Below are 17,748 nucleotides of genomic sequence, written 5' to 3'. Positions count from 1 at the left end.
GGAGTGATTTTCGTCTTTTTTTCAAATCCTCAAAAATGATGGAAAACGGCATGCTATAGTATGCCGTTCGAGACCATGGGCTATAGCCCATCGCCATTGTCATAAATGATGAAAAACAAGGATTTGAAAAAAAGACGAAAATGACTCCGAGACGATGGGCTATAGCCCATGGTCTCGGAGTGATTTTCGTCTTTTTTTCAAAACCTCAAGAATGATGGAAAACGGCATGCTATAGTATGCCGTTCGAGACCATGGGCTATAGCCCATCGCCATGGTCATAAATGATGAAAAACGAGCATTTGAAAAAAAGGCGAAAATGACTCCGAGACGATGGGCTATAGCCCATGGTCTCGGAGTGATTTTCGTCTTTTTTTCAAATCCTCAAAAATGATGGAAAACGGCATGCTATAGTATGTCGTTCGAGACTATGGGCTATAGCCCATCGTCTCGGAGTCATTTTCGTCTTTTTTTTAAATCCTCAAAAATGATGCAAAACGGCATGCTATAGTATGCCGTTCGAGACCATGGGCTATAGCCCATCGCCATGGTCATAAATGATGAAAAACGAGGATTTGAAAAAAAGACGAAAATGACTCAGAGACGATGGGCTATAGCCCATGGTCTCGGAGTGATTTTCGTATTTTTTTCAAATCCTCAAAAATGATGGAAAACGGCATGCTATAGTATGCCGTTCGAGACCATGGGCTATAGCCCATCGCCATGGTCATAAATGATGAAAAACGAGGATTTGAAAAAAAGACGTAAATTACTCCGAGACGATGGGCTATAGCCCATGGTCTCGGAGTGATTTTCGTCTTTTTTTCAAATCCTCAAAAATGATGGAAAACGGCATGCTATAGTATGCCGTTCGAGACCATGGGCTATAGCCCATCGCCATGGTCATAAATGATGAAAAACGAGCATTTGAAAAAAAGAAGAAAATGACTCAGAGACGATGGGCTATAGCCCATGGTCTCGGAGTGATTTTCGTCTTTTTTTCAAATCCTCAAAAATGATGGAAAACGGCATGCTATAGTATGCCGTTCGAGACCATGGGCTATAGCCCATCGCCATGGTCATAAATTATGAAAAACAAGGATTTGAAAAAAAGACGAAAATGACTCCGAGACGATGGGCTATATAGCCCATGGTCTCGGAGTGATTTTCGTCTTTTTTTCAAATCCTCAAAAATGATGGAAAACGGCATGCTATAGTATGCCGTTCGAGACCATGGGCTATAGCCCATCGCCATGGTCATAAATGATGAAAAACGAGCATTTCAAAAAAAGGCGAAAATGACTCCGAGACGATGGGCTATAGCCCATGGTCTCGGAGTGATTTTCGTCTTTTTTTCAAATCCTCAAAAATGATGGAAAACGGCATGCTATAGTATGCCGTTCGAGACCATGGGCTATAGCCCATCGTCTCGGAGTCATTTTCGTCTTTTTTTTAAATCCTCGTTTCGTCTTTTTTTCAAATCCTCAAAAATGATGCAAAACGGCATGCTATAGTATGCCGTTCGAGACCATGGGCTATATCCCATCGCCATGGTCATAAATGATGAAAAACGAGGATTTGAAAAAAAAGACGAAAATGACTCCGAGACGATGGCCTATAGCCCATGGTCTCGGAGTGATTTTCGTCTTTTTTTCAAATCCTCAAAAATGATGGAAAACGGCATGCTATAGTATGCCGTTCGAGACCATGGGCTATAGCCCATCGCCATGGTCATAAATGATGAAAAACGAGCATTTGAAAAAAAGGCGAAAATGACTCCGAGACGATGGGCTATAGCCCATGGTCTCGGAGTGATTTTCGTCTTTTTTTCAAATCCTCAAAAATGATGGAAAACGGCATGCTATAGTATGCCGTTCGAGACCATGGGCTATAGCCCATCGTCTCGGAGTCATTTTCGTATTTTTTTTAAATCCTCGTTTCGTCTTTTTTTCAAATCCTCAAAAATGATGCAAAACGGCATGCTATAGTATGCCGTTCGAGACCATGGGCTATAGCCCATCGCCATGGTCATAAATTATGAAAAACGAGCATTTGAAAAAAAGACGAAAATGACTCCGAGACGATGGGCTATAGCCCATGGTCTCGGAGTGATTTTCGTCTTTTTTTCAAATCCTCAAAAATGATGGAAAACGGCATGCTATAGTATGCCGTTCGAGACCATGGGCTATAGCCCATCGCCATGGTCATAAATGATGAAAAACAAGGATTTGAAAAAAAGACGAAAATGACTCCGAGACGATGGGCTATAGCCCATGGTCTCGGAGTGATTTTCGTCTTTTTTTCAAATCCTCAAAAATGATGGAAAACGGCATGCTATAGTATGCCGTTCGAGACCATGGGCTATAGCCCATCGTCTCGGAGTCATTTTCGTCTTTTTTTCAAATCCTCAAAAATGATGCAAAACGGCATGCTATAGTATGCCGTTCGAGACCATGGGCTATATCCCATCGCCATGGTCATAAATGATGAAAAACGAGTATTTGAAAAAAAAGACGAAAATGACTCCGAGACGATGGGCTATAGCCCATGGTCTCGGAGTGATTTTCGTCTTTTTTTCAAATCCTCAAAAATGATGGAAAACGGCATGCTATAGTATGCCGTTCGAGACCATGGGCTATAGCCCATCGCCATGGTCAAAAATGATGAAAAACGAGCATTTGAAAAAAAGGCGAAAATGACTCCGATACGATGGGCTATAGCCCATGGTCTCGGAGTGATTTTCGTCTTTTTTTCAAATCCTCAAAAATGATGGAAAACGGCATGCTATAGTATGCCGTTCGAGACCATGGGCTATAGCCCATCGCCATTGTCATAAATGATGAAAAACAAGGATTTGAAAAAAAGACGAAAATGACTCCGAGACGATGGGCTATAGCCCATGGTCTCGGAGTGATTTTCGTCTTTTTTTCAAAACCTCAAGAATGATGGAAAACGGCATGCTATAGTATGCCGTTCGAGACCATGGGCTATAGCCCATCGCCATGGTCATAAATGATGAAAAACGAGCATTTGAAAAAAAGGCGAAAATGACTCCGAGACGATGGGCTATAGCCCATGGTCTCGGAGTGATTTTCGTCTTTTTTTCAAATCCTCAAAAATGATGGAAAACGGCATGCTATAGTATGTCGTTCGAGACTATGGGCTATAGCCCATCGTCTCGGAGTCATTTTCGTCTTTTTTTTAAATCCTCAAAAATGATGCAAAACGGCATGCTATAGTATGCCGTTCGAGACCATGGGCTATAGCCCATCGCCATGGTCATAAATGATGAAAAACGAGGATTTGAAAAAAAGACGAAAATGACTCAGAGACGATGGGCTATAGCCCATGGTCTCGGAGTGATTTTCGTATTTTTTTCAAATCCTCAAAAATGATGGAAAACGGCATGCTATAGTATGCCGTTCGAGACCATGGGCTATAGCCCATCGCCATGGTCATAAATGATGAAAAACGAGGATTTGAAAAAAAGACGTAAATGACTCCGAGACGATGGGCTATAGCCCATGGTCTCGGAGTGATTTTCGTCTTTTTTTCAAATCCTCAAAAATGATGGAAAACGGCATGCTATAGTATGCCGTTCGAGACCATGGGCTATAGCCCATCGCCATGGTCATAAATGATGAAAAACGAGCATTTGAAAAAAAGAAGAAAATGACTCAGAGACGATGGGCTATAGCCCATGGTCTCGGAGTGATTTTCGTCTTTTTTTCAAATCCTCAAAAATGATGGAAAACGGCATGCTATAGTATGCCGTTCGAGACCATGGGCTATAGCCCATCGCCATGGTCATAAATGAAAAACGAGGATTTGAAAAAAAGACGAAAATGACTCAGAAGATGGGCTATAGCCCATGGTCTCGGAGTGATTTTCGTCTTTTTTTCAAATCCTCAAAAATGATGGAAAACGGCATGCTATAGTATGCCGTTCGAGACCATGGGCTATAGCCCATCGCCATGGTCATAAATTATGAAAAACAAGGATTTGAAAAAAAGACGAAAATGACTCCGAGACGATGGGCTATAGCCCATGGTCTCGGAGTGATTTTCGTCTTTTTTTCAAATCCTCAAAAATGATGGAAAACGGCATGCTATAGTATGCCGTTCGAGACCATGGGCTATAGCCCATCGCCATGGTCATAAATGATGAAAAACGAGCATTTGAAAAAAAGGCGAAAATGACTCCGAGACGATGGGCTATAGCCCATGGTCTCGGAGTGATTTTCGTCTTTTTTTCAAATCCTCAAAAATGATGGAAAACGGCATGCTATAGTATGCCGTTCGAGACCATGGGCTATAGCCCATCGTCTCGGAGTCATTTTCGTATTTTTTTTAAATCCTCGTTTCGTCTTTTTTTCAAATCCTCAAAAATGATGCAAAACGGCATGCTATAGTATGCCGTTCGAGACCATGGGCTATATCCCATCGCCATGGTCATAAATGATGAAAAACGAGGATTTGAAAAAAAAGACGAAAATGACTCCGAGACGATGGGCTATAGCCCATGGTCTCGGAGTGATTTTCGTCTTTTTTTCAAATCCTCAAAAATGATGGAAAACGGCATGCTATAGTATGCCGTTCGAGACCATGGGCTATAGCCCATCGTCTCGGAGTCATTTTCGTCTTTTTTTCAAATCCTCGTTTCGTCTTTTTTTCAAATCCTCAAAAATGATGCAAAACGGCATGCTATAGTATGCCGTTCGAGACCATGGGCTATATCCCATCGCCATGGTCATAAATGATGAAAAACGAGTATTTAAAAAAAAAAGACGAAAATGACTCCGAGACGATGGGCTATAGCCCATGGTCTCGGAGTGATTTTCGTCTTTTTTTCAAATCCTCAAAAATGATGGAAAACGGCATGCTATAGTATGCCGTTCGAGACCATGGGCTATAGCCCATCGCCATGGTCAAAAATGATGAAAAACGAGCATTTGAAAAAAAGGCGAAAATGACTCCGATACGATGGGCTATAGCCCATGGTCTCGGAGTGATTTTCGTCTTTTTTTCAAATCCTCAAAAATGATGGAAAACGGCATGCTATAGTATGCCGTTCGAGACCATGGGCTATAGCCCATCGCCATTGTCATAAATGATGAAAAACAAGGATTTGAAAAAAAGACGAAAATGACTCCGAGACGATGGGCTATAGCCCATGGTCTCGGAGTGATTTTCGTCTTTTTTTCAAAACCTCAAGAATGATGGAAAACGGCATGCTATAGTATGCCGTTCGAGACCATGGGCTATAGCCCATCGCCATGGTCATAAATGATGAAAAACGAGCATTTGAAAAAAAGGCGAAAATGACTCCGAGACGATGGGCTATAGCCCATGGTCTCGGAGTGATTTTCGTCTTTTTTTCAAATCCTCAAAAATGATGGAAAACGGCATGCTATAGTATGTCGTTCGAGACTATGGGCTATAGCCCATCGTCTCGGAGTCATTTTCGTCTTTTTTTTAAATCCTCAAAAATGATGCAAAACGGCATGCTATAGTATGCCGTTCGAGACCATGGGCTATAGCCCATCGCCATGGTCATAAATGATGAAAAACGAGGATTTGAAAAAAAGACGAAAATGACTCAGAGACGATGGGCTATAGCCCATGGTCTCGGAGTGATTTTCGTATTTTTTTCAAATCCTCAAAAATGATGGAAAACGGCATGCTATAGTATGCCGTTCGAGACCATGGGCTATAGCCCATCGCCATGGTCATAAATGATGAAAAACGAGGATTTGAAAAAAAGACGTAAATGACTCCGAGACGATGGGCTATAGCCCATGGTCTCGGAGTGATTTTCGTCTTTTTTTCAAATCCTCAAAAATGATGGAAAACGGCATGCTATAGTATGCCGTTCGAGACCATGGGCTATAGCCCATCGCCATGGTCATAAATGATGAAAAACGAGCATTTGAAAAAAAGAAGAAAATGACTCAGAGACGATGGGCTATAGCCCATGGTCTCGGAGTGATTTTCGTCTTTTTTTCAAATCCTCAAAAATGATGGAAAACGGCATGCTATAGTATGCCGTTCGAGACCATGGGCTATAGCCCATCGCCATGGTCATAAATGAAAAACGAGGATTTGAAAAAAAGACGAAAATGACTCAGAAGATGGGCTATAGCCCATGGTCTCGGAGTGATTTTCGTCTTTTTTTCAAATCCTCAAAAATGATGGAAAACGGCATGCTATAGTATGCCGTTCGAGACCATGGGCTATAGCCCATCGCCATGGTCATAAATTATGAAAAACAAGGATTTGAAAAAAAGACGAAAATGACTCCGAGACGATGGGCTATAGCCCATGGTCTCGGAGTGATTTTCGTCTTTTTTTCAAATCCTCAAAAATGATGGAAAACGGCATGCTATAGTATGCCGTTCGAGACCATGGGCTATAGCCCATCGCCATGGTCATAAATGATGAAAAACGAGCATTTGAAAAAAAGGCGAAAATGACTCCGAGACGATGGGCTATAGCCCATGGTCTCGGAGTGATTTTCGTCTTTTTTTCAAATCCTCAAAAATGATGGAAAACGGCATGCTATAGTATGCCGTTCGAGACCATGGGCTATAGCCCATCGTCTCGGAGTCATTTTCGTATTTTTTTTAAATCCTCGTTTCGTCTTTTTTTCAAATCCTCAAAAATGATGCAAAACGGCATGCTATAGTATGCCGTTCGAGACCATGGGCTATATCCCATCGCCATGGTCATAAATGATGAAAAACGAGGATTTGAAAAAAAAGACGAAAATGACTCCGAGACGATGGGCTATAGCCCATGGTCTCGGAGTGATTTTCGTCTTTTTTTCAAATCCTCAAAAATGATGGAAAACGGCATGCTATAGTATGCCGTTCGAGACCATGGGCTATAGCCCATCGTCTCGGAGTCATTTTCGTCTTTTTTTCAAATCCTCGTTTCGTCTTTTTTTCAAATCCTCAAAAATGATGCAAAACGGCATGCTATAGTATGCCGTTCGAGACCATGGGCTATATCCCATCGCCATGGTCATAAATGATGAAAAACGAGTATTTTAAAAAAAAAGACGAAAATGACTCCGAGACGATGGGCTATAGCCCATGGTCTCGGAGTGATTTTCGTCTTTTTTTCAAATCCTCAAAAATGATGGAAAACGGCATGCTATAGTATGCCGTTCGAGACCATGGGCTATAGCCCATCGCCATGGTCAAAAATGATGAAAAACGAGCATTTGAAAAAAAGGCGAAAATGACTCCGATACGATGGGCTATAGCCCATGGTCTCGGAGTGATTTTCGTCTTTTTTTCAAATCCTCAAAAATGATGGAAAACGGCATGCTATAGTATGCCGTTCGAGACCATGGGCTATAGCCCATCGCCATTGTCATAAATGATGAAAAACAAGGATTTGAAAAAAAGACGAAAATGACTCCGAGACGATGGGCTATAGCCCATGGTCTCGGAGTGATTTTCGTCTTTTTTTCAAAACCTCAAGAATGATGGAAAACGGCATGCTATAGTATGCCGTTCGAGACCATGGGCTATAGCCCATCGCCATGGTCATAAATGATGAAAAACGAGCATTTGAAAAAAAGGCGAAAATGACTCCGAGACGATGGGCTATAGCCCATGGTCTCGGAGTGATTTTCGTCTTTTTTTCAAATCCTCAAAAATGATGGAAAACGGCATGCTATAGTATGTCGTTCGAGACTATGGGCTATAGCCCATCGTCTCGGAGTCATTTTCGTCTTTTTTTTAAATCCTCAAAAATGATGCAAAACGGCATGCTATAGTATGCCGTTCGAGACCATGGGCTATAGCCCATCGCCATGGTCATAAATGATGAAAAACGAGGATTTGAAAAAAAGACGAAAATGACTCAGAGACGATGGGCTATAGCCCATGGTCTCGGAGTGATTTTCGTATTTTTTTCAAATCCTCAAAAATGATGGAAAACGGCATGCTATAGTATGCCGTTCGAGACCATGGGCTATAGCCCATCGCCATGGTCATAAATGATGAAAAACGAGGATTTGAAAAAAAGACGTAAATTACTCCGAGACGATGGGCTATAGCCCATGGTCTCGGAGTGATTTTCGTCTTTTTTTCAAATCCTCAAAAATGATGGAAAACGGCATGCTATAGTATGCCGTTCGAGACCATGGGCTATAGCCCATCGCCATGGTCATAAATGATGAAAAACGAGCATTTGAAAAAAAGAAGAAAATGACTCAGAGACGATGGGCTATAGCCCATGGTCTCGGAGTGATTTTCGTCTTTTTTTCAAATCCTCAAAAATGATGGAAAACGGCATGCTATAGTATGCCGTTCGAGACCATGGGCTATAGCCCATCGCCATGGTCATAAATTATGAAAAACAAGGATTTGAAAAAAAGACGAAAATGACTCCGAGACGATGGGCTATATAGCCCATGGTCTCGGAGTGATTTTCGTCTTTTTTTCAAATCCTCAAAAATGATGGAAAACGGCATGCTATAGTATGCCGTTCGAGACCATGGGCTATAGCCCATCGCCATGGTCATAAATGATGAAAAACGAGCATTTCAAAAAAAGGCGAAAATGACTCCGAGACGATGGGCTATAGCCCATGGTCTCGGAGTGATTTTCGTCTTTTTTTCAAATCCTCAAAAATGATGGAAAACGGCATGCTATAGTATGCCGTTCGAGACCATGGGCTATAGCCCATCGTCTCGGAGTCATTTTCGTCTTTTTTTTAAATCCTCGTTTCGTCTTTTTTTCAAATCCTCAAAAATGATGCAAAACGGCATGCTATAGTATGCCGTTCGAGACCATGGGCTATATCCCATCGCCATGGTCATAAATGATGAAAAACGAGGATTTGAAAAAAAAGACGAAAATGACTCCGAGACGATGGCCTATAGCCCATGGTCTCGGAGTGATTTTCGTCTTTTTTTCAAATCCTCAAAAATGATGGAAAACGGCATGCTATAGTATGCCGTTCGAGACCATGGGCTATAGCCCATCGCCATGGTCATAAATGATGAAAAACGAGCATTTGAAAAAAAGGCGAAAATGACTCCGAGACGATGGGCTATAGCCCATGGTCTCGGAGTGATTTTCGTCTTTTTTTCAAATCCTCAAAAATGATGGAAAACGGCATGCTATAGTATGCCGTTCGAGACCATGGGCTATAGCCCATCGTCTCGGAGTCATTTTCGTATTTTTTTTAAATCCTCGTTTCGTCTTTTTTTCAAATCCTCAAAAATGATGCAAAACGGCATGCTATAGTATGCCGTTCGAGACCATGGGCTATAGCCCATCGCCATGGTCATAAATTATGAAAAACGAGCATTTGAAAAAAAGACGAAAATGACTCCGAGACGATGGGCTATAGCCCATGGTCTCGGAGTGATTTTCGTCTTTTTTTCAAATCCTCAAAAATGATGGAAAACGGCATGCTATAGTATGCCGTTCGAGACCATGGGCTATAGCCCATCGCCATGGTCATAAATGATGAAAAACAAGGATTTGAAAAAAAGACGAAAATGACTCCGAGACGATGGGCTATAGCCCATGGTCTCGGAGTGATTTTCGTCTTTTTTTCAAATCCTCAAAAATGATGGAAAACGGCATGCTATAGTATGCCGTTCGAGACCATGGGCTATAGCCCATCGTCTCGGAGTCATTTTCGTCTTTTTTTCAAATCCTCAAAAATGATGCAAAACGGCATGCTATAGTATGCCGTTCGAGACCATGGGCTATATCCCATCGCCATGGTCATAAATGATGAAAAACGAGTATTTGAAAAAAAAGACGAAAATGACTCCGAGACGATGGGCTATAGCCCATGGTCTCGGAGTGATTTTCGTCTTTTTTTCAAATCCTCAAAAATGATGGAAAACGGCATGCTATAGTATGCCGTTCGAGACCATGGGCTATAGCCCATCGCCATGGTCAAAAATGATGAAAAACGAGCATTTGAAAAAAAGGCGAAAATGACTCCGATACGATGGGCTATAGCCCATGGTCTCGGAGTGATTTTCGTCTTTTTTTCAAATCCTCAAAAATGATGGAAAACGGCATGCTATAGTATGCCGTTCGAGACCATGGGCTATAGCCCATCGCCATTGTCATAAATGATGAAAAACAAGGATTTGAAAAAAAGACGAAAATGACTCCGAGACGATGGGCTATAGCCCATGGTCTCGGAGTGATTTTCGTCTTTTTTTCAAAACCTCAAGAATGATGGAAAACGGCATGCTATAGTATGCCGTTCGAGACCATGGGCTATAGCCCATCGCCATGGTCATAAATGATGAAAAACGAGCATTTGAAAAAAAGGCGAAAATGACTCCGAGACGATGGGCTATAGCCCATGGTCTCGGAGTGATTTTCGTCTTTTTTTCAAATCCTCAAAAATGATGGAAAACGGCATGCTATAGTATGTCGTTCGAGACTATGGGCTATAGCCCATCGTCTCGGAGTCATTTTCGTCTTTTTTTTAAATCCTCAAAAATGATGCAAAACGGCATGCTATAGTATGCCGTTCGAGACCATGGGCTATAGCCCATCGCCATGGTCATAAATGATGAAAAACGAGGATTTGAAAAAAAGACGAAAATGACTCAGAGACGATGGGCTATAGCCCATGGTCTCGGAGTGATTTTCGTATTTTTTTCAAATCCTCAAAAATGATGGAAAACGGCATGCTATAGTATGCCGTTCGAGACCATGGGCTATAGCCCATCGCCATGGTCATAAATGATGAAAAACGAGGATTTGAAAAAAAGACGTAAATGACTCCGAGACGATGGGCTATAGCCCATGGTCTCGGAGTGATTTTCGTCTTTTTTTCAAATCCTCAAAAATGATGGAAAACGGCATGCTATAGTATGCCGTTCGAGACCATGGGCTATAGCCCATCGCCATGGTCATAAATGATGAAAAACGAGCATTTGAAAAAAAGAAGAAAATGACTCAGAGACGATGGGCTATAGCCCATGGTCTCGGAGTGATTTTCGTCTTTTTTTCAAATCCTCAAAAATGATGGAAAACGGCATGCTATAGTATGCCGTTCGAGACCATGGGCTATAGCCCATCGCCATGGTCATAAATGAAAAACGAGGATTTGAAAAAAAGACGAAAATGACTCAGAAGATGGGCTATAGCCCATGGTCTCGGAGTGATTTTCGTCTTTTTTTCAAATCCTCAAAAATGATGGAAAACGGCATGCTATAGTATGCCGTTCGAGACCATGGGCTATAGCCCATCGCCATGGTCATAAATTATGAAAAACAAGGATTTGAAAAAAAGACGAAAATGACTCCGAGACGATGGGCTATAGCCCATGGTCTCGGAGTGATTTTCGTCTTTTTTTCAAATCCTCAAAAATGATGGAAAACGGCATGCTATAGTATGCCGTTCGAGACCATGGGCTATAGCCCATCGCCATGGTCATAAATGATGAAAAACGAGCATTTGAAAAAAAGGCGAAAATGACTCCGAGACGATGGGCTATAGCCCATGGTCTCGGAGTGATTTTCGTCTTTTTTTCAAATCCTCAAAAATGATGGAAAACGGCATGCTATAGTATGCCGTTCGAGACCATGGGCTATAGCCCATCGCCATGGTCATAAATGATGAAAAACGAGCATTTGAAAAAAAGGCGAAAATGACTCCGAGACGATGGGCTATAGCCCATGGTCTCGGAGTGATTTTCGTCTTTTTTTCAAATCCTCAAAAATGATGGAAAACGGCATGCTATAGTATGCCGTTCGAGACCATGGGCTATAGCCCATCGTCTCGGAGTCATTTTCGTATTTTTTTTAAATCCTCGTTTCGTCTTTTTTTCAAATCCTCAAAAATGATGCAAAACGGCATGCTATAGTATGCCGTTCGAGACCATGGGCTATATCCCATCGCCATGGTCATAAATGATGAAAAACGAGGATTTGAAAAAAAAGACGAAAATGACTCCGAGACGATGGGCTATAGCCCATGGTCTCGGAGTGATTTTCGTCTTTTTTTCAAATCCTCAAAAATGATGGAAAACGGCATGCTATAGTATGCCGTTCGAGACCATGGGCTATAGCCCATCGTCTCGGAGTCATTTTCGTCTTTTTTTCAAATCCTCGTTTCGTCTTTTTTTCAAATCCTCAAAAATGATGCAAAACGGCATGCTATAGTATGCCGTTCGAGACCATGGGCTATATCCCATCGCCATGGTCATAAATGATGAAAAACGAGTATTTTAAAAAAAAAGACGAAAATGACTCCGAGACGATGGGCTATAGCCCATGGTCTCGGAGTGATTTTCGTCTTTTTTTCAAATCCTCAAAAATGATGGAAAACGGCATGCTATAGTATGCCGTTCGAGACCATGGGCTATAGCCCATCGCCATGGTCAAAAATGATGAAAAACGAGCATTTGAAAAAAAGGCGAAAATGACTCCGATACGATGGGCTATAGCCCATGGTCTCGGAGTGATTTTCGTCTTTTTTTCAAATCCTCAAAAATGATGGAAAACGGCATGCTATAGTATGCCGTTCGAGACCATGGGCTATAGCCCATCGCCATTGTCATAAATGATGAAAAACAAGGATTTGAAAAAAAGACGAAAATGACTCCGAGACGATGGGCTATAGCCCATGGTCTCGGAGTGATTTTCGTCTTTTTTTCAAAACCTCAAGAATGATGGAAAACGGCATGCTATAGTATGCCGTTCGAGACCATGGGCTATAGCCCATCGCCATGGTCATAAATGATGAAAAACGAGCATTTGAAAAAAAGGCGAAAATGACTCCGAGACGATGGGCTATAGCCCATGGTCTCGGAGTGATTTTCGTCTTTTTTTCAAATCCTCAAAAATGATGGAAAACGGCATGCTATAGTATGTCGTTCGAGACTATGGGCTATAGCCCATCGTCTCGGAGTCATTTTCGTCTTTTTTTTAAATCCTCAAAAATGATGCAAAACGGCATGCTATAGTATGCCGTTCGAGACCATGGGCTATAGCCCATCGCCATGGTCATAAATGATGAAAAACGAGGATTTGAAAAAAAGACGAAAATGACTCAGAGACGATGGGCTATAGCCCATGGTCTCGGAGTGATTTTCGTATTTTTTTCAAATCCTCAAAAATGATGGAAAACGGCATGCTATAGTATGCCGTTCGAGACCATGGGCTATAGCCCATCGCCATGGTCATAAATGATGAAAAACGAGGATTTGAAAAAAAGACGTAAATTACTCCGAGACGATGGGCTATAGCCCATGGTCTCGGAGTGATTTTCGTCTTTTTTTCAAATCCTCAAAAATGATGGAAAACGGCATGCTATAGTATGCCGTTCGAGACCATGGGCTATAGCCCATCGCCATGGTCATAAATGATGAAAAACGAGCATTTGAAAAAAAGAAGAAAATGACTCAGAGACGATGGGCTATAGCCCATGGTCTCGGAGTGATTTTCGTCTTTTTTTCAAATCCTCAAAAATGATGGAAAACGGCATGCTATAGTATGCCGTTCGAGACCATGGGCTATAGCCCATCGCCATGGTCATAAATTATGAAAAACAAGGATTTGAAAAAAAGACGAAAATGACTCCGAGACGATGGGCTATATAGCCCATGGTCTCGGAGTGATTTTCGTCTTTTTTTCAAATCCTCAAAAATGATGGAAAACGGCATGCTATAGTATGCCGTTCGAGACCATGGGCTATAGCCCATCGCCATGGTCATAAATGATGAAAAACGAGCATTTCAAAAAAAGGCGAAAATGACTCCGAGACGATGGGCTATAGCCCATGGTCTCGGAGTGATTTTCGTCTTTTTTTCAAATCCTCAAAAATGATGGAAAACGGCATGCTATAGTATGCCGTTCGAGACCATGGGCTATAGCCCATCGTCTCGGAGTCATTTTCGTCTTTTTTTTAAATCCTCGTTTCGTCTTTTTTTCAAATCCTCAAAAATGATGCAAAACGGCATGCTATAGTATGCCGTTCGAGACCATGGGCTATATCCCATCGCCATGGTCATAAATGATGAAAAACGAGGATTTGAAAAAAAAGACGAAAATGACTCCGAGACGATGGCCTATAGCCCATGGTCTCGGAGTGATTTTCGTCTTTTTTTCAAATCCTCAAAAATGATGGAAAACGGCATGCTATAGTATGCCGTTCGAGACCATGGGCTATAGCCCATCGCCATGGTCATAAATGATGAAAAACGAGCATTTGAAAAAAAGGCGAAAATGACTCCGAGACGATGGGCTATAGCCCATGGTCTCGGAGTGATTTTCGTCTTTTTTTCAAATCCTCAAAAATGATGGAAAACGGCATGCTATAGTATGCCGTTCGAGACCATGGGCTATAGCCCATCGTCTCGGAGTCATTTTCGTATTTTTTTTAAATCCTCGTTTCGTCTTTTTTTCAAATCCTCAAAAATGATGCAAAACGGCATGCTATAGTATGCCGTTCGAGACCATGGGCTATAGCCCATCGCCATGGTCATAAATTATGAAAAACGAGCATTTGAAAAAAAGACGAAAATGACTCCGAGACGATGGGCTATAGCCCATGGTCTCGGAGTGATTTTCGTCTTTTTTTCAAATCCTCAAAAATGATGGAAAACGGCATGCTATAGTATGCCGTTCGAGACCATGGGCTATAGCCCATCGCCATGGTCATAAATGATGAAAAACAAGGATTTGAAAAAAAGACGAAAATGACTCCGAGACGATGGGCTATAGCCCATGGTCTCGGAGTGATTTTCGTCTTTTTTTCAAATCCTCAAAAATGATGGAAAACGGCATGCTATAGTATGCCGTTCGAGACCATGGGCTATAGCCCATCGTCTCGGAGTCATTTTCGTCTTTTTTTCAAATCCTCAAAAATGATGCAAAACGGCATGCTATAGTATGCCGTTCGAGACCATGGGCTATATCCCATCGCCATGGTCATAAATGATGAAAAACGAGTATTTGAAAAAAAAGACGAAAATGACTCCGAGACGATGGGCTATAGCCCATGGTCTCGGAGTGATTTTCGTCTTTTTTTCAAATCCTCAAAAATGATGGAAAACGGCATGCTATAGTATGCCGTTCGAGACCATGGGCTATAGCCCATCGCCATGGTCAAAAATGATGAAAAACGAGCATTTGAAAAAAAGGCGAAAATGACTCCGATACGATGGGCTATAGCCCATGGTCTCGGAGTGATTTTCGTCTTTTTTTCAAATCCTCAAAAATGATGGAAAACGGCATGCTATAGTATGCCGTTCGAGACCATGGGCTATAGCCCATCGCCATTGTCATAAATGATGAAAAACAAGGATTTGAAAAAAAGACGAAAATGACTCCGAGACGATGGGCTATAGCCCATGGTCTCGGAGTGATTTTCGTCTTTTTTTCAAAACCTCAAGAATGATGGAAAACGGCATGCTATAGTATGCCGTTCGAGACCATGGGCTATAGCCCATCGCCATGGTCATAAATGATGAAAAACGAGCATTTGAAAAAAAGGCGAAAATGACTCCGAGACGATGGGCTATAGCCCATGGTCTCGGAGTGATTTTCGTCTTTTTTTCAAATCCTCAAAAATGATGGAAAACGGCATGCTATAGTATGTCGTTCGAGACTATGGGCTATAGCCCATCGTCTCGGAGTCATTTTCGTCTTTTTTTTAAATCCTCAAAAATGATGCAAAACGGCATGCTATAGTATGCCGTTCGAGACCATGGGCTATAGCCCATCGCCATGGTCATAAATGATGAAAAACCGAGGATTTGAAAAAAAGACGAAAATGACTCAGAGACGATGGGCTATAGCCCATGGTCTCGGAGTGATTTTCGTATTTTTTTCAAATCCTCAAAAATGATGGAAAACGGCATGCTATAGTATGCCGTTCGAGACCATGGGCTATAGCCCATCGCCATGGTCATAAATGATGAAAAACGAGGATTTGAAAAAAAGACGTAAATGACTCCGAGACGATGGGCTATAGCCCATGGTCTCGGAGTGATTTTCGTCTTTTTTTCAAATCCTCAAAAATGATGGAAAACGGCATGCTATAGTATGCCGTTCGAGACCATGGGCTATAGCCCATCGCCATGGTCATAAATGATGAAAAACGAGCATTTGAAAAAAAGAAGAAAATGACTCAGAGACGATGGGCTATAGCCCATGGTCTCGGAGTGATTTTCGTCTTTTTTTCAAATCCTCAAAAATGATGGAAAACGGCATGCTATAGTATGCCGTTCGAGACCATGGGCTATAGCCCATCGCCATGGTCATAAATGAAAAACGAGGATTTGAAAAAAAGACGAAAATGACTCAGAAGATGGGCTATAGCCCATGGTCTCGGAGTGATTTTCGTCTTTTTTTCAAATCCTCAAAAATGATGGAAAACGGCATGCTATAGTATGCCGTTCGAGACCATGGGCTATAGCCCATCGCCATGGTCATAAATTATGAAAAACAAGGATTTGAAAAAAAGACGAAAATGACTCCGAGACGATGGGCTATAGCCCATGGTCTCGGAGTGATTTTCGTCTTTTTTTCAAATCCTCAAAAATGATGGAAAACGGCATGCTATAGTATGCCGTTCGAGACCATGGGCTATAGCCCATCGCCATGGTCATAAATGATGAAAAACGAGCATTTGAAAAAAAGGCGAAAATGACTCCGAGACGATGGGCTATAGCCCATGGTCTCGGAGTGATTTTCGTCTTTTTTTCAAATCCTCAAAAATGATAGAAAACGGCATGCTATAGTATGCCGTTCGAGACCATGGGCTATAGCCCATCGTCTCGGAGTCATTTTCGTATTTTTTTTAAATCCTCGTTTCGTCTTTTTTTCAAATCCTCAAAAATGATGCAAAACGGCATGCTATAGTATGCCGTTCGAGACCATGGGCTATAGCCCATCGCCATGGTCATAAATTATGAAAAACGAGCATTTGAAAAAAAGACGAAAATGACTCCGAGACGATGGGCTATAGCCCATGGTCTCGGAGTGATTTTCGTCTTTTTTTCAAATCCTCAAAAATGATGGAAAACGGCATGCTATAGTATGCCGTTCGAGACCATGGGCTATAGCCCATCGCCATGGTCATAAATGATGAAAAACAAGGATTTGAAAAAAAGACGAAAATGACTCCGAGACGATGGGCTATAGCCCATGGTCTCGGAGTGATTTTCGTCTTTTTTTCAAATCCTCAAAAATGATGGAAAACGGCATGCTATAGTATGCCGTTCGAGACCATGGGCTATAGCCCATCGTCTCGGAGTCATTTTCGTCTTTTTTTCAAATCCTCGTTTCGTCTTTTTTTCAAATCCTCAAAAATGATGCAAAACGGCATGCTATAGTATGCCGTTCGAGACCATGGGCTATATCCCATCGCCATGGTCATAAATGATGAAAAACGAGTATTTGAAAAAAAAGACGAAAATGACTCCGAGACGATGGGCTATAGCCCATGGTCTCGGAGTGATTTTCGTCTTTTTTTCAAATCCTCAAAAATGATGGAAAACGGCATGCTATAGTATGCCGTTCGAGACCATGGGCTATAGCCCATCGCCATGGTCAAAAATGATGAAAAACGAGCATTTGAAAAAAAGGCGAAAATGACTCCGATACGATGGGCTATAGCCCATGGTCTCGGAGTGATTTTCGTCTTTTTTTCAAATCCTCAAAAATGATGGAAAACGGCATGCTATAGTATGCCGTTCGAGACCATGGGCTATAGCCCATCGCCATGGTCAAAAATGATGAAAAACGAGC

This window comes from Electrona antarctica (assembly GCF_951216825.1).
Source record: "Electrona antarctica genome assembly, chromosome: 10".
In the NCBI taxonomy this organism is placed as follows: Eukaryota; Metazoa; Chordata; class Actinopteri; order Myctophiformes; family Myctophidae; genus Electrona; species Electrona antarctica.
Note: the sequence above shows the minus strand (reverse complement) of the source record.